The sequence below is a fragment of the Schistocerca gregaria genome, chromosome X, assembly GCF_023897955.1.
Source record: "Schistocerca gregaria isolate iqSchGreg1 chromosome X, iqSchGreg1.2, whole genome shotgun sequence".
Lineage (NCBI taxonomy): Eukaryota > Metazoa > Arthropoda > Insecta > Orthoptera > Acrididae > Schistocerca > Schistocerca gregaria.
The window spans coordinates 288461686-288485236 of record NC_064931.1 but is presented as its reverse complement, the minus strand read 5'-3'; positions in this window follow the sequence as shown (position 1 = coordinate 288485236).

Sequence of the window (23551 nt, the reverse complement as noted above, 5' to 3'; positions counted from 1 at the left end):
TACAGGATCATTTAGTAATCGCGAAAGCGTTACGGAGATGATAGATAAACTCCAGTGGAAGACTCTGCAGGAGAGACGCTCAGTAGCTCAGTAGGGGATTTTGTTAAAGTTTCGAGAACATACCTTCACCGAAGAGTCAAGCAGTATATTGCTTCCTCCTACTTATATCTCCCGAAGAGACCATGAGGATAAAATCAGAGAGATTAAAGCCCACACAGAATCATACCGACAATCCTTCTTTCCACGTACAATACGAGACTGGAATAGAAGGGAGAACCGATAGAGGTACTCAGGGTACCCTCCGCCACACACCGTCAGGTGGCTTGCGGAGTATGGATGTAGATGTAGATAGATGCAGAAACCGAAAATCAATTTTTTTCGACCTGAACCACGATGTGGTCCCCGTAACTAAGAAGTTGGGGATCACAGGGTAACACCGGAAGGGCAAATTGGCATGGAGACTAGACACCTCACTCCTTATGTCGTAGTTGAACAAGGAAAAACTTAAGCATTGGTAAGGCAACTAATTTCGGTGAAATGAGGTTCATGAAATAAATTAAACATTTCGAGAAGGAATCTAAATCATTTCTTCCGTAAGTGTTTCAGTTTTATGGCCCTTACACAGCTAACAAACGCCAAAAACAGGTAATTCAAGATCTCTTCGAGTCGTTTTAAACTCTTTGGGAACTCGAGCTGGGAGTGGGGAGTGTCCGCTACCCGATACTGTTGTCATAGCAGTCCTGGTGCGATGCAGTCTCCAACTAGCGTTCTATAGGTTCATCGAAAACCACAGAAATCATATAGTTTCAGGAAGAGCATCAAAAAGAAATAATAAAAAAATCCACAAATTGCAGGAAATGTAACACGTCAGTTTCCAGGGGATCAGTACAGCTTAGTCTTACTTTAACAAGCTTAGTTACATCATAGTGGGTTTGAGGAATGCAGGACGTAGTGATTAATTTCGGTAGTAATTAGTATCTCAAGATGGCAATTTGGGGTCCTTAGGAAATGGCCGAGTATGTTTCTGTTGCGAAAATAGTGCAAGAACTCCATACTCCATGCGCAGACATGGAGTTACATCAATAGTTACAAGGAACTGTAACTTACAAGGAGGAGCCGCAGCAGGTCGCTCCCTGACATAGTCGAAACATTGCCTTGTGAAACAGGACGAAAATAAATGGACACTTATTTTGTCTTATGTGGCAACACTCACTAGTTTCCTAGGAAGTAACAGTGAAAGATTTGACACAACTGGATCAGTTCGCACACACGGTGTTGTAGCAACCTAGTTGGTTGCATAGTGGCTAATAGCACAGGTGCGAACTTATGTGGTCCGCGTTCAAGTCCAGTCTTACGACATTTCTTTCCGTTTGCTTTCATACAAGTCTGTGAGATCAATCACTGTATTTTTGCGAACAGAGAATATGATGGAATTATTTACAGATTTATAAGCACTTCAAATATTATTAAAATCAGATTCTACACTCCTGGAAATTGAAATAAGAACACCGTGAATTCATTGTCCCGGGAAGGGGAAACTTTATTGACACATTCCTGGGGTCACATACATCACATGATCACACTGACAGAACCACAGGCACATAGACACAGGCTACAGAGCATGCACAATGTCGGCACTAGTACAGTGTATATCCACCTTTCGCAGCAATGCAGGCTGCTATTCTCCCATGGAGACGATCGTAGAGATGCTGGATGTAGTCCTGTGGAACGGCTTGCCATGCCATTTCCACCTGGCGCCTCAGTTGGACCAGCGTTCGTGCTGGACGTGCAGAGCGCGTGAGACGACGCTTCATCCAGTCCCAAACATGCTCAATGGGGGACAGATCCGGAGATCTTGCTGGCCAAGGTAGTTGACTTACACCTTCTAGAGCACGTTGGGTGGCACTGGATACATGCGGACGTGCATTGTCCTGTTGGAACAGCAAGTTCCCTTGCCGGTCTAGGAATGGTAGAACGATGGGTTCGATGACGGTTTGGATGTACCATGCACTATTCAGTGTCCCCTCGACGATCACCAGAGGTGTACGGCCAGTGTAGGAGATCCCTCCCCACACCATGATGCCGGGTGTTGGCCCTGTGTGCCTCGGTCGTATGCAGTCCTGATTGTGGCGCTCACCTGCACGGCGCCAAACACGCATTCGACCATCATTGGCACCAAGGCAGAAGCGACTCTCATCGCTGAAGACGACACGTCTCCATTCGTCCCTCCATTCACGCCTGTCGCGACACCACTGGAGGCGGGCTGCACGATGTTGGGGCGTGAGCGGAAGACGGCCTAACGGTGTGCGGGACCGTAGCCCAGCTTCATGGAGACGGTTGCGAATGGTCCTCACCGATACCCCAGGAGCAACAGTGTCCCTAATTTGCTGGGAAGTGGCGGTGCGGTCCCCTACGGCACTGTGTAGGATCCTACGGTCTTGGCGTGCATTCGTGCGTCGCTGCGGTCCGGTCCCAGGTCGACGGGCACGTGCACCTTCCGCCGACCACTGGCGACAACATCGATGTACTGTGGAGACCTCACGCCCCACGTGTTGAGCAATTCGGCGGTACGTCCACCCGGCCTCCGGCATGCCCACTATACGCCCTCGCTCAAAGTCCGTCAACTGCACATACGGTTCACGTCCACGCTGTCGCGGCATGCTACCAGTGTTAAAGACGGCGATGGAGCACCGTATGCCACGGCAAACTGGCTGACACTGACGGCGGCGGTGCACAAATGCTGCGCAGCTAGCGCCATTCGACGGCCAACACCGCGGTTCCTGGTGTGTCCGCTGTGCCGTGCGTGTGATCATTGCTTGTACAGCCCTCTCGCAGTGTCCGGAGCAAGTATGGTGGGTCTGACACACCGGTGTCAATGTGTTCTTTTTTCCATTTCCAGGAGTGTATCATCAAAAATCTTATTTGACTTTACGTTACTAACAGGAATTCGAAAGTAAAACATACCAATTTTAGTACTTTCATAAAAATGTTCAAAACCTGAGAAATCGAAGTACTACCACCAACAGGCGAAGGCTCACATGCCACAGTCACATGCTTTAATGTCATTATCATTAGGAAAAGCAGCTTCGTTAACTTTCTAAATGCCTCTCGATCTGTCGATAACTGCGCGGCAAACCAAGCATATGAATTCACTTTCTTGAAAGATGGAACCTGCAATAGAGTTTGGATCCAGTTGTATATTTTGTTAAGATCATCGCATGTACTTATGGTTCCCATTCGCTGTGCTATGAGAACAGGGCATTTGTGCGCCGATCGAATTTTTCACCAGTCATTAAAGGCATACTTCGCAGAACTGACGGAACGGCGTACACTTCGACGGAATTACGTCAATATTTCGATTTCATCTGCAACAATTTCATCGTACGATGAGAGGCAGATTTCTACACCTCAAGAATCAATAATGTACAGAAACGGCTTCATTTTACGGTTCCGTACCTCAGTCGTTAAAATCGTAATCCTTCGACGGTTCATTTTGTTATCTGTCTCGCTTTCCGCTGTGAAGATCCCTTTTGTCAGAAACGGGTAGCAGTAAGAAGTTGAAAGTTGTGTCAAGTGCTAAGGCCTACAGTCAGTTGGCGATATAGGTAATTTAAGCTTATCAGGCAATGCTACCAAAAGATACGGTGATAAAGGTCAAACATTTTGGTACTCGCAAATCCATTCATCTAACCCTGTAGATAAATTATCGACAGACATGTTGGACGTGGTGTACTAACGGTGGAGTGCATGTCTGCCAACAGGAGACTGCGGGATTGAATCTCGGTGAGACAACGGATTTTGCAGTCTTCGTTTTAACCGAGCTTTGCCTTCTCAATGATGTGAGATGTCGTTCGGATTCCATGTTAAATTGTAGGTTCCTTTTGTCCAGTTGGATAACTAGGGTAGTTCATAGATATGAAAATCGCCTAAGTGGCGTCCAACAGAAAGTCTTGCACAAGGCCATGGAGCTACACGAAATTATCTCTTTTTATCTGTATACATAATTAATTCTCTACAGAACCTTCAGAGTGTGGGCACTCCTCGCACTTATCTGGTTCTTTAGGTAGGGTTGCGCAACTTTGTCCAAAAGCTGACGATAGATTTCATTGTTTCAATTGGCCGACAGCTATTTTTGCTACTTTTTCACCTAAAAAAATAGCATTCTCCTACTAGAGATGTGATACGTTGTCAGTTATTATAGTGGAGTTTTGAAGCTGAAAGAATGTTGTTCTTCGCAATAATTAATCGAACGTAAACTTGTCATTAGTGCTGATGTATTGGGTGACATGACGGGTGACATGGCGTTGCCGAATTCTCTTTTTCCTCTTGAATGATTCTCACCACGTGTTTGAGGCTTTGAATTCAAAATTTTCTGACAGCAATGAGGCTGCTGCACCCATTGCTCACTGCCACAATGATCGTGTAAGAACCACATGTCCATTGTGTCTAGCCCCTGTAAAACTATCGAAGACGCACACTGAATTGATCATTTTATATTTATCTCGAGTCGATCCTCCACTTGCCAGTTTTATCTTCCATCATGATCGCTGTTTTGTCCTTGGGACCTTGTGCGCTCGTACTCGGCCCAGTGCGGATTAAATCTTTCCGAAAAACGGTTACTGATAGAGTATGTTTGTCTCGAAGAAGTCCGTGGCATATTTGTGCCTCAAGTCGTAAACCAATGGAGCGGCATAATCATGTGTATACAACAGTTAATAAATCGGCAAAGATCAGAAAACTTACCAGTTTTGTACAAAGTTCTGTGACCTTACATAAAAACAGAGCCGTTTCCGTACATAATTGACTCAGGGGATGGGCAAAATCTACCCTTCATTATGTGATGTCATTGTTGTCAATTATCATGGAATTTCTACGTACTTATTAAAAGTAATTTCGCCGAAATATATGACATTTTGTTGACCTTACAACGTATAGCTTTACTGACTGGTGATGGATTACATACGCCCATCGCAAAAGTACCCTATTCTCATCACACAGCAAACGGTAATCACAAGTAGAAGGGATGAAATTAGTGAAGTATAGTCCTAGATCCATAATGAACTCTAGGCTCCAGCTTTCGAGAAAATGGATTGACATGCTTGGTTTACCGCACGATAACGCCAGATAGCGAGGTAGTCAGAACATTAAGGAAGTCTCTTTTCCTGCTGACATGCATGTTAAAGAATATGACTATGCTGCATGTGACTTTGCACGTCGCTGGTTTTGCTTAGATTTCTGATGCCTTGAACGTTTTTATGATATACATCAACCTGAGCAATTCATTGGTTCATTGAAAGTAAAAAAGTTAAAATCAAAGTATAAATTGAGTACTGGAATTCATATATTATATTTTTCAATTACTGTTAGCTACCTAAGTTTATGTAAGATTTTTGACAATAAGATCTAATTCTAATAATATATGAATTGCTTATTAAGTCTTTAAATAAAGCTATTACATTCCTTGCTCACAAAAGTATAGGATTTATCTCACAGACTTGGTGTCAACAAAAGGAAAACGAATATCATAAAACTGGATTTGAACATGGAGCATAAAAATTCTAGCCTATGCCATTAGCAACACGCTACCATCTAGGCTGGTATAACACCATATGTGTGAACTACTACAGTAGTGTCAAAACTTTCACTGTTACTAGTGACTGTTGCCACCTAAGACAAAATAAGCGTCCATTTATTTTCGTTCTTGTATTACAAGGCGAAGTTTGACTGCATCAGAGAGCGACCTACTGTGACTGCTCCTTGTAAGATATAGTTTCATGTAACTGTTGATGTAACTCCATCCCTGCACGTTGAACATGGAGTTCTTACAGTATTTTCGCACCAGAAACGTTGCTCGGCCAATTCCTACGGGCCCCAAATTTCGGTCTTGAGGAACTAATCTGCTATCGAAATTAATCACTGCGTCTTGGATCCCTCAGACCTATTATGATGTAATTAGGTTGTTAAAGTAAGATTAAGCCGTACTGACACCCTGGAAACTGACGTGTTACATTTCCTGCAATTTGTGGGACTTTTTATTCACTCTTCTTGGTGCTCTTCTCGAAACTATATGATTTCTGTGTTTTTAGATGAACCTGTAGGATACTGAGCTTGGATAGCTCAGTTGGCCCGGCCTTTGGCTGTGGAGCGGTGCGGTACGTCCCGGCCGCTCCGTGTCGCGTTTCCGGGTGTGTTGTTGTTTACCGCGCCGGCGCGCTAGTGTTACGTATTGCCGTCACGTTCCTGACACACGATGGCTCTTTCGTATCGGAAAGCCACGATCAAGCTGCAGTTCGACACTACGTACTCTAGACCCAAGGCCCAAGAAGTAGAGCGTTTTTTACGCGATGTGGTACATGTTGATCCTAACGAGCTGATCGGTATCCACTTATCTATTGTCTCCAGCGTCGTATATCTTAAGTTCACTGACGACGAAGCATGTGACAAACTTCTCAGACGCTCGACGGCAGGTTATCGGTTCTGCCACTCACACGGAAACGTGGGTGTGGTGACGCTTGAACGTGCTGGATTGGGAATCCAAAATGTGCGCGTGTTTGAGCTCCCTTTTGAAGTTCCAGCGGATTTGGTCACCCTTGCTCTTCGACCCTATGGAACAGTTCTCGGGCACACGGCCGAAAAATGGAAGACCTTCGACACCTACCCTGTCCTTAACGGGGTGCGACAAGTCCGTATTGACGTGCATCGCCATATTCCTTCGTATCTCACGATCGCTGGTTGCAGGGCAATAATTATTTACGACGGTCAGTCGAGAACCTGCTCCGGTTGTGGCCAGACGGGACACATGCGTACCGAATGCCTGCAACGCCGTCTCGTGCAGACACCCTCGACCGACCAGATTCGTCCGTCGACACCGACCTCTCTGCCGATTACGTATGTTGCGGCAGCGAGACGGGAGACGCCAGCTGTATATGACGACCCCACTGTATTGGTGCGAGCTTTGGAGGACCCTGCAGTAGCTTCCACTGAGCCCCAAGCGTCTTTCAGTGCTGATGCTACTGATGTCCTTTCGTCGGACCCCGGCGCACCGTCACAACGGCTCGCCGACGGTGCGATGGAAGTTGAAGCACAGGATGCAGCGTCCTCCCCTTGCCCTACGCCGGAAACAGAGGCGCGGCAGCGTAAGCAGAAATCACCCAAGCGTCATAAGAAGCGGCGCAAGACAACCGACGACGTAGAACAGCCCGAGGCGACACCGCTGGATGACGAGGTGCCTCAACCGCTCCACCGCGCCGACACAGGCGACCCTACCGTCTCACACGGTTCGACGTCTTCTCACACTACCGCTGGGTCTGGACCACATGGGGATGCGGGAGATCACCGCAGCTCCGACACCGGGGATGCACCCTTGCCTCCGTCTGCCTCTCGAGATCCAGTGGTGTCAACGTCCCTGGGCGACTGGGCGCAGGAGATGGAGTTGCAGGATGCGTTTCAGGACCAAGACGATGCACCGATGCCGATGGCAGCGTCTACGCGGCCGGCGACAGACGCCTAGGGCGGCATGAGCACCTCTCGTCGCTGCCTAGCACTTCGCAAGACCGGCGCTCCACGTCACGACTACTGCCCTCCTGTCATACCATGGTCACCTCCCGAGACTTGATGGACCAGGCATACCGCCTCGCCACGATCAACGTCAATGGCATTACATCTGATGTCAAGACCCGTATGCTGAAGGATACGTTACGCGCTGCGGATCTGGACGTTGTTTTCCTTCAAGAAGTCCGATCAGGACTCTGTCTCGATGCCTACGGATATGACGCCTACACTATGCCTGCAGATGTGGGCGGCGGAGGTACGGCGATTCTACTGCGGGAAGGGATAATGGCCACTGATGTCTCCTATTTACCGTCGGCCCGGGGGGTCGCACTCACGATTGGTACAGTACGTCTGGTGAACTTATATGCTCCTTCAGGCACCGGCAAAAGGAGAGAACGGCGCACCTTTTTTGCCGAAGATATAGCCCCGCTCTTCCAGGGCAATACCGACCACTTGGTAGTAGGCGGCGATTTTAATTGTGTGCTCCTCCCATCCGACCAGGAGCCACACTATACCACCTGCCCGGCACTCCAGGCACTTGTACAGGACTTGGCCTTGTTGGACACCTGGATCATCCAACACGGCGACCGTCGAGCACCCACCTACTTTACTAGTCACTCCGCGAGCCGTTTGGATCGAGTCTACGTCACCCGCGGCCTACGATCGGCCGTTGTCGACGCTGAGATGTGGCCGGCAGCGTTCACGGATCACCTCGCATATGTGTGTACTCTCACCCTTCCCCGCCAGCGCGTCCGCCGAAGTAGGGGTCCGTGGCGCCTCAATGTGGCCCTTCTTGATGAGATAAATTGCAGACGCGCAGTCGAGTCCACATGGAGCAATTGCCACCGGCGTTTACCCGCCTACCGTTCTGTACTTCAATGGTGGTTACGGTGTGCAAAACCCGCACTGTGCCGAACATTAGTCAGCTATGGACGCGACCGAGCGCGCTGGTATACTGCGACTACTGATTTTTACTATACTGCGCTCCGCGAACTGGCTGCACAACCGCCGTCGCCAGAGCGACAATCAGCAGTACAACGCGTCAAGGCACAATTGCTTCGTATCAACGCCGTACGTCTTGCGGGTGTGCGGGTGCGAGCGAGGACGACTGATGATGTTCGTGGTGAACGACCTTCCCTCCACCATATCATTCAAGAACGCCGAAGACGCAAGAGGCAGCTCATTACCGAGGTTGAGACGGAGGATGGGCGACGCGTTGACGCACAAATGGATATCGTCCGAGCGTTCACACAGTCATATAAACTTCTTTACGAGAGGGAGTCCCACATGAATGTAGGGGTCAGGGAAGTCCTATCTGACCTACCAGTCTCTCGGAACCTACAAGATGATGCTACGCTCTTGTCGGCGGTGACTTTGGAAGAACTGCGAGAGGCTCTGTTGCGTGGCTCTCCCAACAAAACGCCTGGCCCTGACGGCCTCCCTCTTGAATTTTACAAGCGGTTCTTTGATCTCATGGGCCCAATGTGGGTCAGGATGTACAGTGAACTCCTGGACGCCGATTTTCAGGTACCATCTGACTTTACTGAGGGTCTCTTGATCCCTGTGCCCAAACCCGGCGGAGGCCGTCGCCCTCTTGATTTTCGCCCGTTGACAATGCTAAACACTGACTATAAGCTGTTGACACGCATGCTCCGTGAGAGGCTCAAACCTACGGTAATGGCGGCCATTCACACTGATCAAACCTGCCTCGGGGGCGACACTAATGTGTTTACGACTTTAAGCACCTATAGAGACGTGGTGGCGCTCATGCAAACTTGCCGCCTCCAAGGCGCTCTTGTTGCGCTGGACTTTGACCATGCTTTCGACCGCGTTAACCATGGTTTCCTGCGTGCTGTTATGGAACACATCGGTGTCCCGCGTCTGACGACGTCTGTTGTGCTTCGATTGATCCATGGGGCTGTCACGAGGATTATGATCAACGGCTGTCGGTCCGCCCCCGTCCGTGTCAACAGGTCCGTCCGGCAGGGTTCTCCTCTTTCTGCCATGCTCTTCGCCGTTGCCCTCGAACCAGCTCTTCACGGACTACGGCGACGCTTAGAAGGACTTACCCTCCGTTCCGTAACCTTTCGATGTGGTGCATACGCCGATGATGTGATGTTCTTAGCACGGTCTGGTGACGAAATACACACGGCGTTTTCCTGGCTCCACCAGTATGGGGCGGTGGCAGGCAGTGTGCTCAACCTTCGGAAATCACGCTACATGGAGGTAGGACGAGGAATGCCTGCAGGTCTGGCCGTACCTCTGACAAAGGTCCCGTTGCTCAAGTGTTTAGGGATATCACTCCATCGACAAATACAACGCACGGCGGCCTTTACGTATCGTATGGTCTTACGACGACTCCGTATAGAGGCTCGTCTCAATAAATTCAGATCATTGAACATTTTGCAACGCGCCCAATACGTCAATGTGTACATGGCTTCTCACCTTAACCATTACGCCCATGTACTGCCGATAACGGACACGATGGCTTCCAGGATACAGGCAGTGTTTGGACACGTGGTGAACGATGGTGCTGTTTTCAAGATCCGTTTTGTTACGCTTACTTTACCCTTTGACAAAGGTGGTGTTGGACTCACTCACGTCAAGCACAGAGCGCTGGCACTGTATCTCCGTTCCATGAGGCGACTCTGGCTTTCACCAACAGCCAGTCTCCCCGGCCTACTGATTGAAGAAGTGGCCCCACGTACGCTGTACCCACCGGTACCAGTTGGACATTTATCGCCCTCGCTGTCACATATTAGAACGTTTTTCGTAGAGCATAGCTATGTGTTGCGGGTTATATCGGAGACACGGAATCCGACAGCGAAGACTTATTATAGTGCTCTCCAGCACTGGACTCCGCATAACGACATTTTAAGGCGCCACCCTACGGTCGACTGGCCACGGGTATGGCGAGCCATCCACGCGCCGTTCCTGTCTACTTTCGTGCGGTCGACGTGCTATGTGGTCGTTAACGAGAAACTTCCAACCCGACAACGGCTGCATGCCATTCACCTAATTGACGACCCTGTGTGCCCCCGTTGCACGACGTTAGACACGGACGAACATAGACTGAACTGTGGCCCCGCGCGTGAGTGCTGGAAACTGATCCGCCAGATCCTGGCTTTCCTGCTCCGCCGCCCCTACGTTTCGATTTTACCCCAAGAACTCTTTCATCCCGACGATGCCTATTTCCCTATGACCCGGATGAATGCGGTTAATTGGGTACGAGGAATGGCGATACACTACATATACCGCGATGGAGACAAAGACGTCCTCGATTTATGGTACTATATGATCGACGAGTTTCTGGTCTTAACGAACAGACAGGATTACCGGAACCTTTTTGCGAACTATTTGGGTTCGTCATTCATGGACCCACCACCCAGCTGGGGTGTGCCGGGTGTGAGAAGACATTAACTTGTAGATGTGATTTTTCCACGATTCCCCTATGGTAACAGAAACAGTCTCTGACTGTGTGCAGCGGCCCCGGGCGCTACAACGATTGGTGGCTGGTGATGTCCAATGTAATGACGACCGCCCGTTCCTGGCCGCCCGCCTAGCAATGTGACCGCGGCGAGCAAGATGGCCCTTTTTAGTTCACTTTATTGGCATCTTTTTGCGCATGGCTGCCTTGTTTTTCTTTATGCATTCTCCAAAAAAAAAAAAAAAAAGTTGGTAGAGCACTTGCCTGCGAAAGGCAAAGGTCCCGAGTTTGAATCTCGGTTCGGCACTAAAAAAAAAAAAAAAGTTGGTAGAGCACTTGCCTGCGGAAGGCAAAGGTCCCGAGTTCAAGTCTCGGTCCGGCACACACTTTTAATCTGCCAGGAAGTTTCATATCAGCGCACATTCCGCTGCAGAGTGAAAATCTCATTCTGTAGGATACTAGTTGGGGACTGTATCGCACCGGGACTGGCATGACCACAGAAAATCGGGTGGCAGACACTCCTCACTCCGAGCTCGATTTCTCGAAGAGTTTGAAACTACTCGAAGAGATCTTAAAGTACATGTGTTTGGCGTTTGTTAGCTGTGTCGGGGCAATATGCTGTTCTATCTCAAGGTAAAGAAAGAAGGAAATAGTGGTTGCTGGTGATTTTAATGTAGATTTATTGAAAATCTCTGTCAGTTAACAATTATTGCAGTCAGTAACACTACCATGCAATTTAGTTTCTACTGTAAACTTTGCTGCTATGATATGTAGATGCACTGGAACTGGTACTGAATATATCTTTGTAGACAAATCTAGGGAAAAAGTCATATCACAAAGTGGGCTATCGGATCATAACATGCCGCATCTTGTGTTAAGGGGAGCTGGAGGTGGTCAAATGCAAAAAATTACAATTTTTTTATGCTACCGAAAATTAATTGGAACATTTCTCTTTAATGTAAACTTTGAATTATTGTTCTACTCGCCCTAGAAGTGGAGTTATTACCATTTTCCCCCACGCCTGCAGAGGAAATGGGCGGCCGCTGAATGCATCTAACACCCTCTCGTGATTTCCTGGCGAACTGCTTGGGATTTTCTCGACCTGTTACGCATACAGTGCCTTATGTCACGCATACAGCGAGTGTGCAAGGTTTGGCTACATTGTTTTCTGTGAAAATTGAAGCGCTAAGAGCGTATGGGTGCACGGCTTCGAAGGCTTAAACAAACTTTGGTTTCAAGTAAGCTCAGTGATGGAAAGACAATAGGAGGGAGAGGCAGGCTTACTGATGAGGTGATTGAAAGTCTACGGAGATACTATGGGTATGCTATAAGGCAAAATACTAGTGATGTTAGTGACATGCGAAAAGCAGTGTGGGCATAGTTCCTTCATACTGCCTCTTCCATTGAATACCCTCACCACAGCCTGTGCCCAAAAGATTCCTGGTGCAAATGTAATGCAAAAAGGACTATGATCACAAACATGGTTTCCCAGCAGCTATGATAAATGCAATTTTTCGTAACATAGCACAGCCAGAATTGTTACACAAATGTATACACGGAAAGACGCAGAATCCTAATGAGAGCGTAAACAATTTGATTTGGGAAGTGATTCCTAAAAGGGTGTTTGTAAGCATAAAAACACTGCACTTTGGCATTTATGATGCAATAGCAACATAAAACCAAGGGAACAGTGTGAAGTGTGAAGTTCTGAAGGCATTAGGATTTACAACTGGGGTGAACACTGTACGAGCACTAAGAAATATTGACAGAGAAAGGATAAGAGGAGCAGAAAGAAGAGAGAGGCATATAAAGTATGATGGAACAACAAGCCAGAAAAGAAGACAGAAGAGGAAGCTTTTGGAGGATGAAGAAGAAGACCCTCATAATTCCATCCTATAGTTCAGGAATGTATTGAGAAACTTTGAGAGCCATTTCCCGTAAATTAGAATTTTTCGAATATAAGGAACATTTTCTCAAAATCCACTCAAGCTAGAGAGATGAAATTTTTATACAGCGCTCCTAGTGGTCAACCTTACATTGTAACACAGCCATGTGGCAATATGTTCAGTAGTTTCAATTCAATTTAATTATAAAGCAATTATTTGTAAAAAAAATTTGGGTCGTTAATAAAAAAAGTAATTGGAAGGAAACCAGAAAAGATACTCCAAAATCCCTTTGTCATAACTGCAATACTAAACCACTCTATATGTGAAAAAAATTCAAATTTTTCTATTTGGTAGTTTATTCATAAATGTTCCTCAAACATAGTGATTTTAACATGGGCAGCATAGGCACCTCCGGCTCCCCTTCAATGTTGAAACTTGTCAGCATAAAAAATCTATTAAATCTTAATACAAGTGGGTAATAATAAATTTAAAAAAATGAGAAAGGAAGGAAATTAATCAAGGACATGAACTGGATAGATGATTACAATATATCTGTCTCAAACGGAAAATACAAAGCATTCATTAATAAACTTACCTCCACTTTTGAAAACTGTTTTCCTTTAAGATAACTAAAATCACAAGGAAGTCGAAAAATAAACTGTGGATTACAAAAGGAGTAAACATATCATGTGGGACAAAAAGGATACTGTATCTACTATCTAGGAAGAGCTCTGATGTTAGAATTGTAATGCTTTACAAAGAATACAGAAAAATACTGAAGCACGTAATCTAGAAATCGTAGCAGCTTTATTATGAGAAAAAGATAATTACATCAGGCAACAAAATAAAAACTGTATAGGATATAGTGAAGACAGAGAAAGGTGGGGCCAAAAAGGTGGAGGAACAGATAACTCTAAAAATAAACGAGACTTTGGTAACAAGTATGTGTAGTGTTGCAAACCTCATAAACAAGTACTTCAGTACAGACAGCTCGATGTTATCGGGTTCAGTGAACAGTGCAATGGATTATCTGAGACCAGTCTTTAAAAATAACTTCAGTAAAATTGAAATGACACTCACGTCACCCAAAGAAGTAGCATCCATCCTTAAAATCTAAGTATTCCAGTGGGTATGATAACATATCAACGAAGTTTATCAAAGAGCGCTCATGTCAGTTGAGTTCTGTCTTAAGTTATTTGTGTAATCAATCTCTTGTCAGCAGAGCATTTCCAGACTGGCTAAATATGCTGAAGTTAAGCCTCTTTAAAAGAAGAGGGATAAAGAGAGACCTTCAAACCATCAACCAATTTCACTTTTGCCAGCTGTCTCAAAAATATTTGCAAATGTTCTGTTCAAGCGTCTCCTTAGGCATCTAACTGCAAATAATATTTTGAGCAAGTCACAGTTAGGATTTCTTAAGGGTTCTGATGTAGAGAAAGCTACTTACACTTACAGTGAGAATGTACTTAATTCATTTGATAATAAATTGGAAGCTATTGGCATTTTCTGTGACCTGTCAAAAGCCTTTGACTGTGTGAACCACAGAATTCTCTTCAGTAAATTAGAATATTATGGAGTCACCGGCAATGATGCGAAATGGTTTGAGTCTTATCTATCTAACAGGAAACAAAGCGTGTCATTGCAAAACACCTGTACAGTAAGCTGTCAGTCTTCATCTGACTGAGAATTAATTACATGTGGTGGTCCTCAAGGTCCCATTTTCAGTCCATTGCATTTTCTTGTGTACATTAATGACCTCTCATCCGTTACATTGCCAGATGCTAAGTTTGTTTTGTTTGCAGATGATCCAAACATTGCAACAAGTAGCAAGTCAAGTACAGATTTAGAAATAGCTGCTAATCAAGTTTTCACTGACATTACTAAGTGGTTTGAAGCTAATTCACTGTCATTAAACTTTTTGAGAACACCCACTATATGCAATTCAGAACGTGTAAGAGATTTTCTTCCAGCATGTATATAACATATGAAGACATGCAGATTGAAGACAGTAGAGTGCATTTTGATTGAAACAACCGCTCGAGCATTTCCCATTTCGTGCCGCTGCTCGACCGCTGGGAAAGGCCCACGCTGCGATACGGCTTTGGCCGTCTAATGCACCATGTGGCCGGTTGTCCTCCACCTCTCGGTTATCGGTTGGACTGTCGAGCGCTGCTGGGCGCTCTAGCGTACTCACAATCTCGGCCGGTGACAGTACAACCGCCACGCGTTCTATAGTGCCTAATCGCATTAGAAACCGTGTGTAATCGCAGTTGACGACCTGGCTTTGACCAGCGCAGACAGCGTTGTGGATAAACCAAGTATAGGCCGTAAACGTTCCATTCGTGAAACGAAGAGAAGTATTATGGAGAGAATTAGGAGCGGTTCATTAGTCCTGAAGAAGAAAGGCATGTCGGAAGAGGAGGCGAAAAGTGACGCTGGGAAATCGTTTGCACTTGTAGTGGATCCTGTCACGCAGGCTTCTGCTGGTTTCGTGCAATGTACCACATGTGATACCATACTTCCGTACCAGTCAAGCACAACAGGTATGCTTCGGCACTACAAAAGGAAAAGCGGAGCAGAAGTCCACCGGCCGTTTGCAGTACCAAGTAGCATAAAGAAAGTTGTTGTTGATAGGTTGATCGACGTGAGTGGAATAGATTTGCTACCGTTAAATACTTGTAGTAAGATTGGCTTCAAGAATTATTCGCAGGAGCTCATCAATGTTGGCGCCACTTACGGCAAAGTCAGTATAGAAGATGTTCTTCCGCACCCTACCACTGTATCGCGGCATATCAAAGAAAAGGCAGACAAAATACGAGTGAAAATTGTGCCCAAGCTAATATGTGCCTTAAAGAACAAAATGTGCGCTGTAGACGCTGATCTGTGGTCTGATAACTACAAGAAGAGAAATTTTTTTACTGTGACGTCGCATTATGTGAATGATGAGTGGCGCCTAGAAACGCTTGTTTTGATAACAACCGAGCTTCCAGAGGTACCTAAGACAGGAGAGAACATACGGCACGAAATCGAAGAGCGGATGCTTCAGTTAGGAATTAACAAGAATGATCTTACGAAATGTTACTTTGTCACCGACCAAGTAGCTAACATGAAGAAGGCACTTGAATCTTACTTCCTTTTGCCTTGCTTTGATCACTGCTTGATGACTGCGCTTCCTCACACATTTCAAGAGACGTTTTTAGAAGACGAAGCCCCTGAAATCCTGTCGTGTCTACTATCAGCAAGAGCTGTAGTATGCTATTTGAAGAGATCGGGTCACTCGGGGCGTCTGAGGCACTCTGGGAAGCCAGAAGCTGTAACTCGGTGGAACAGTATACTGTTAATGCTCAATTCCCTCATAAGTCAAATCGACGATATTCGAGATCTACTAGAATCCCGGGGGTAATCGACACACTCAGGAACCTTCCAAGAAGGGTTCTTACGAGCCGTTGTCGCTTTTCTAACCCCCTTTAAAGAAGCGAGTTTGGATTTGGAAATTGCAAAGATAACAACGCTGGAACATGTGCTGCCGTGGTACAAGAGTCTGTTACATCATTGTGAACCAATAGACAGTGACAACGAGGTAAGAACACTTTCTATAGGTTACGATCCTTTATACAACTGTTGAATTATCAGAATGCAGTTATGTATATTGGGTTTCCTTTTCAGCTCATGGCGAAAATAAAAAGGAGAGCAGCATACTTCATCACAGAGAAGTGCAAAATTGAGGCTATCCATTACGCTGCCACGGTTCTATGGCCATCACGGCGTCATTTGAAGAAACTCACAGCAGACGAAAAGCAAGCCGCGTACGCTCAAGTTCGACGATTGTACTCGGAACTGCCCGTAAATGGTAAGGTTCATTCACTGAAACCAATTAGTAAACGAATGTTTGTTCGTCTAATCTGCCATCTTTCGTTACATCAACATTTATTACGCCTACAGTGTGATATTTGGGAAACATTCCACAATGCGTTTTGATGTAATTTGTGCGAGATATATAAAATGTAACCGTAAATACAGACGTTTAGTAACCAGTAATTCTAGTTACGGTGTATACATATTTGAAGGTGACAGGAATATCTTACGGATGTTTTCATTCATGTTTAGAGTCCATTAAAGCAAACAGTGCCCAAGTCCTTCCCATGAAAAAGTCCAGGATGGACTGGAGTTCGGATGAGGACGACGAAGATGGACACACAGTTACTACCAATGAACTCTACAGGTACCTTTCGATCTCCAAATCCGACTGTAGCTGTGCCGAAGGAAAAATTTTGCAGTGGTGGAAACCGAACGCGGGGTTATTTCCAAGGCGGTCGGTAGTAGCCAGAAGAGTTCTCTGTACTCCTGCCACTAGTGCTGCCAGCGAGATAAATTTTAGCCAGGCCGGTTACCTGCTATCCAGCAAAAGATCGTGCCTAGAATCAGATAAGGTGGATAATCTCTTATTGATCCATTACAATTATGTAAGTATTCATAACATACCACGTAATCACAAGGAAGGAAACATGCCTCAAACTCTATAAATGTGTGATTCCACATTCATTGACTTCACAGGAAGAAGTTCAAACCGCCAGCTGTAGTAATAGCTCCAGGAACACAAATGACGCCTGTGTATCAGAGAGCACCAATGACGAAAAACGAATTGTATAGTCATGATTCACTTGTAAAGTTATTTACAGGTCATAATTTGTTCAGAAATTAACGTTTGAGCAACAAAATTTTGTGAGTATTACTTTTAACTCCGCCATTCCTTCCCGATCCTGCATTCAATATTAGTACAACGTATACGTGGCCGAGTTTGGAGTCTACCGAACGGAACAAAATACTAAATACAGACATTACAGTTTTTAACGTTAAAATTTCTGGAATACATGATAACCTCAAAGGCGAAACTCCAGTAGTCTGCAACATATTAACAAACATCAAATGTAACATATACAAGTGTATTATTTAGGTCATAGAACTGGTAGTAAACAACGGAAGACATTTGTAAAAGAAATAAGTGAGTGGTTAATTTGAAGCGGTGGCCTCTGATCTCAAGGAGTGTGACGAACCGCCGCTCGCTGGCACTGAGTCCACCGGTTACTGGCGACCGGCCGAGCGTTTGGCACACCTGGCCGAGCGCTGGCGATCGGCTGCCCACAGCCGGCGGAAGAGGACGTTCGGCCGCATACTCCCGAGAGCCGGAGGGGCGAGCAGGACTCGCCGGTAAAAATCGGTGATAATAAAGACCTCTAGTTGACAATGATAAATATCTGGGATTACAACTCGATAATAAATTCCGTTTGGAAGGGCATATCACAGAACTGCTTAAGCTCGTATATTTGCAGTGAGAATTATTTAAGATGTAGGAGATATAAATATAAAAAACTTGCATACTTTGTTTACTTTCATTCTGTTATATCATATGGGATCATATTCTGGGGCAACTCATCAAACTCAGAAAAAAATTTTAGGGTGAAAAAGCGTGTGAGAAGAATCGTTGTGGTGTGAATTCAAGAACATCACGTAGAAAGCTGTTCAAGGAACTTTGCATTCTAGCCACTGCTTCTCAATATATTTATTTCCTTACTGAAATTTGTTGCAAGTAATACACTTCTATTTACAACCAATTGCTCAATACATAGTATCAGTACTAGGAATAAGAACAATCGACATAAAGACCTAAAATCACATACCTTAGTCCAAAGAGGGTTCCAATATGCAGGAACACACATTTTCAATAAATTGCCAGCAACCATTAAAACTTGGTTTCAGGTAAAGCACGGTTTAAACAGAGTTTGAAAGACTTTTGATAGGCAACTTCTTCTACTCCATAGATAAACATCTTAACAGAAATTGTTAAGTCAGATTAAGTAAAAATATCTGTTAGATTTCAGTTTTGACGACACTTGGTCACAACAGTCAAGGTTAGGTATTTTGTGTAGGATAAATTTATTAATAGTGCATAACAACGTTTTATTCTGACAGTGTGTTAACTCTGTAAATATTAGCAGTTCCAGTTTACTGCATTGTATTTACCTATTTCGACAATCTCCTGACAAAAGAAATGGCATTAAGTATTATATTCAAGTGTTTTAGATTTTTAAGTTTTACTTTCTGACATGTTGATGTGCACAGTATTTTGAAAGCGTTATGAAACCTTTCCAGTTGTCTCCAAGATGGGAAGATATTTCAATTACTGTTGTCCACTACGTCAGTTCTGGCCACAAGTGCCGTAATATTTAAAATAACCGTCTGTTTTAACAATTAAATCTCGACGATTCACATACGAATGTTATGATAACCTAGAGGATTAGTTAGTGTGCATGAACCGAGAAATAAACTACATGCAAAATGCACCAATAGCGAGATACTGCACAGAAATTCCGTCCCACACTCACCTGGGGTAACCTCTCCTTGTTACTTTGGTTCCTCTGTATCGTAAGCTGTTTGAAAGTAGAAAAGCCCATTCCCCAGTCACTTTGCACTATTATTAACATAACATCAGCTCCAGTTTTCTTGTAACTCTGGTACCGTACGCCGCGGAATTTGAATCCGCGCCAGACGTCGAAGACCCCTAGAGGTCTGTGTACAATGATGCGGTAAGCTCTGGCGGCATGCGTCCTGGCCCACATTTAGTGTGAGGGCGCCACAGTGGAACACGTGGTTCTAGCTGCCAATAGCGGTGCTTTTCTTTTTCCATATTGGGATTTCATTCCCCTGCCCCATATGGGCAGGGGAGGGCTGTCAGCGGCACAATCCGCCGCTCTTCAGCCAAGTGACACTACAGCTAAAACAAGAATAAAATGATACATACACAAGGAGATAAAAAAGGGGAACATAAAACAGAGTAAGGGGTGAAAATGGAGGTAAAATACACACTGACATGGAGACGTTCATGGGGGATAGTTAAAAAAAGTCACCAGAAAGTAAAAAAACGCAGTTGGCGATTCTTAAAATACACAGAGAAGACACTGAATGCGCAGGCACAGGTTAAAAGTAGTCCACAGTATGAAAAACACTCCACAACAACACACTTAAAACCCACTTGGAGCACACACGATGGAGAATAAAACTGCCAGGTGGGACCTGCCGAGGGAAAGGTCAGAGAGGATGGAAAAGGAGGGGAGAGCTTGGGGCAGGTAGGGAAGCGGCGGGATGAAGAGAGGAGGGGCATCAGTGGGTTCACAAAGAGGCAGGAGACACTTGGGGCGGGAGAGGAAGAGGGAAGACACGGCAGGTGGGACCGCAGATACACTGAAAGGAGGCACAAGAGATGGAGGGGGAGTAGGAGGGGGAAGCCGCTCAGGAGGTGGGAGGAGGTGGGAGGGGCCCTGAGGAGGAGGCAGGAAGATGGGGTTAGAGTTGGTAGGAAGGGTAGATGGCAGGGCGAAGCTCATCATCCGGGAGGGGTAGACGGTGGATGTCGTGTTGGGAAAGGAGATCAAGGGTGTGGAGATGGAGAGAGGGTGGGAGACAACGGTAAAGGCATGGCAACTGGTTGGGATTGGAGAGGATGGGAGAAAGCAGGGGGTGAGGGGGATCAAGGCGGCGGACAATATATAGTGTGCGGATGTCTTCAATGAAAAGAAGTTGGGGGAAGGGGATGAGGTCGTAGAGGATGCGCGTGGGGGACGGAAGGCGAATGCGGAAGGCTAGGCGGAGCACATGGCGTTCGAGAATTTGGAGGGCTTTATATAACCGGGGAGGGCCGGAAATCCTAGTGACGCTGGCATAACAGAGGATGGGGCGGATCAAGGATTTGTAGGTGTGAAGAATGGTGGAAGGATGCAGACCCCACGTCAGACAGGAGTTTCAGGAGGCGGAGACAGTTTTGAGCTTTGTTTTGGATGGTAAGGAGATAGGGAGCCCAGGTGAGGTGGTAGTCGAGTGTGAGGCGAAGGTATTTGAGGGTAGGTGGATAGGACGGCCATAAATGGTGAGGTAGAAATCATGGAGGCGGAAGGAGTGGGTGGTGTGGCCTATGATGATCATCTGGGTCTTGGAGGGATTAACACGGAGGAATCACTGGTTGCACCAAGTGGTGAATTGGTCACATTGGGTTTGGAGGGTACGTTGGGACCGTTGATAAAGAGCTAGAAAGGCGGTGTCATCAGCGAACTGGAGAAGAAGAACAGAAGGGGAGGTTGGGGCATATCAGCTGTGTACAGGAGATAGAGGAGAGGGGAAAGGTCAGAACCTTGGGACACGCCAGCAGAGGGGTAGAAAGTACCGGGAGTTGGAATTGTGGATAGTCAAATAGGAGGGACGATGGGAGAGGAAGGAAGCAACGAGATGGACAAAGTTGATGGGGAGATTGGTTCAAATGGCTCCGAGCACTATGGGACTTAACATCGGAGGTCATCAGTCCCCTAGAACTTTGTGCTACTTAAACCTAACTAACCTAAGGACATCACACACATCCATGCCCGAGGCAGGATTCGAACCTGCAACCATAGCGGTCACACGGTTCCAGACTGTAGTGCCTAGAACCACTCGGCCACTCTGGCCGGATGATGGGGAGAGCATAGGTCTGAAGTTTGAAGAGGGGCCCGGGATGCAAGACACGGTCATAGGCGTTCTGGAGATCAAGGGAAACAAAGATATCGGAGCGACGGGAGTTAAGTTGGAGGGAAAGAAGAATGGTAAGGTTAAGGAGCAGGTTGTCGGCGGAGAAGGAAGGCCGGAAGCCACATTGGGTAAGAGGAAGGAGGCAGTGCTTGTTAAGGTGGCGGTGAATACGGCGAGAGAGGATGGCCTCGAAAACCTTACTGAGCAAGGAGGTGGGGCAGATTGGACGATAGGTAGAAGTATCAAAGGGGGTTTGTTAGGTTTAGTTAACAGCAGGACACGGGAAGTCTTCCACAGGTCGGTGTAAAATCCACTGGAGAGGAGGACATTGTACAGGCTAGCAAGGACAGACAGGAAAGATGGAGGGGATTACTTGAGGTGACGGTAGGTGATGCCATCATGACCAGGGGCGAGGTTGCGTTTGGAGTGGAGGACGAGTGTGATGCCTGGTGTGGAGATGGGAGTGTTGATGTCGGAGGGGGTAACTGATCCAAGTACTGGAAGCTAGGGGCAAGAGGGGGGACAGAGGTGTAAGTGCGGTCAAGGACGGTGGGGAAGAGGGAGTGATCGAAATGGGGATCGTCAGAAATGGAGAAGACCTCAGATAGGTGGGAAGCAAAATGATTAGCCTTACTGAGGTTGTCAGGAAAGGGTCGATCCTCATGGAGGATGGGGTAATGCGGGGTGGGATGGCTACCAGTAAGGCGGTGGAAGGCCGACCAGTACTTGGGGAAGTTGACAGGGAGGGTGGTGTTGGGGCGTGTGCATGTCTGGCTCCAGTCGTGGCGTTTCTTTGCTATAAGGAAGTTCCGGATATGTTGCTGTAATTGCCGGTGGCACATGAGAGTATCCCAGTCACGAGTGCAGAGCAAGGAGCAGTAGAGCCTGCAGGATCCACGCAGAAGGAGGACGGCCTGTGGAGGAAGCATAGGGTGGTGAGGGTGGATGAGTTTGATAGGGACATGAGCCTCCACAGCGTCAGTGATGGTCTTCTGAAGGAAGGAAGAGGCATGGGTGATGTCATCAGGGTGGTAAGGTGAGGGGGTGGCTTTCAACCTGTAAGGCAATGGATTCCCGAGAGGTATCCCAATTGGCACGTTGGTAGTCGTGGACAAACTTTGGAGGGGCAGCTGGGTGGGTGGCTGCAGTGGCGGGACAGGTAGAGGAGATAGTGAGAAGGACATGGAGATGGTCACTACCGACAGGATCCACAATATCAATAGCGACCAAGGAGGTTGGGGGAAGCGAGGACAACATCGGAGGTTGAGTTACTTTCAGGACGGGTGTGCTGTGGGAGAGGAAGAAGGTCACCATGGTGGGTGACAAGGAACTGATGCCACCGCAAAAGGTTGCCAGGGTCATGGCTGTGGATGTTGAGGTCAGCGGCGATCACATAGGTGGAGAAGGCACGGTCAACATGGGAAATGTAGTCAAAGAGGAGAGGAGCTGCAGGGCGGATACAGATAGTGGCACAGGTGACGGTGAGGGAGGGAAAAAATAGGCTGAGGAGAAGGTGTTCGGTCGGGTCGTTGAGGAGGGGTTGTGGCCGGACAGGCAGATGCCTGAGGTGGCCTATAGAAACCCCGCCTTGGGCTAGGGGAAGAGGATTGTCAGTGAGGTGAAGGAGATAAGGGTAGGTGCAGAGAACATGGTGGGGTTGGATGAAGGTTTCATTAAGGATGAAGGAGTCAACCTGGTGCTGGGAGAGGGTATGCATTAAGAGGTATTTGTTTGCAGGGAGCAAGCGAATGTTGAGGTAGAGGAGACGATACTGTTGACGTGCTAGAAGGTTGGAGATGGGAAGGGTGCAGGAAGGGGAGAGAGGGGTTTAAATGAGGGTGTCTACGTGGGCGAAGGTAAAGTAGGCCTGGTTGTGGGAGTATGCGGCGTAGGTGTTTAAGTGGAAAACAGAGCAGGCGGCAAGGGAAATCTGCTGGAGTGTGTGGAGGCGCTGGAAGGGGTGGATGTTCTGCAGGACGATGGTGAGGAACCGGATGATGTCTTCTGCTGTAGGGGGAGGGCTGAGGGAATTGTTAGGGTGGATGGGTGAGTCAATGGGGCGAACGGGGACAGTGAGTTCAGGGTTGGTGGGAGGGGGCTTGGCTTTGCATTTAGAGGAATAGGTGGGGTGAGG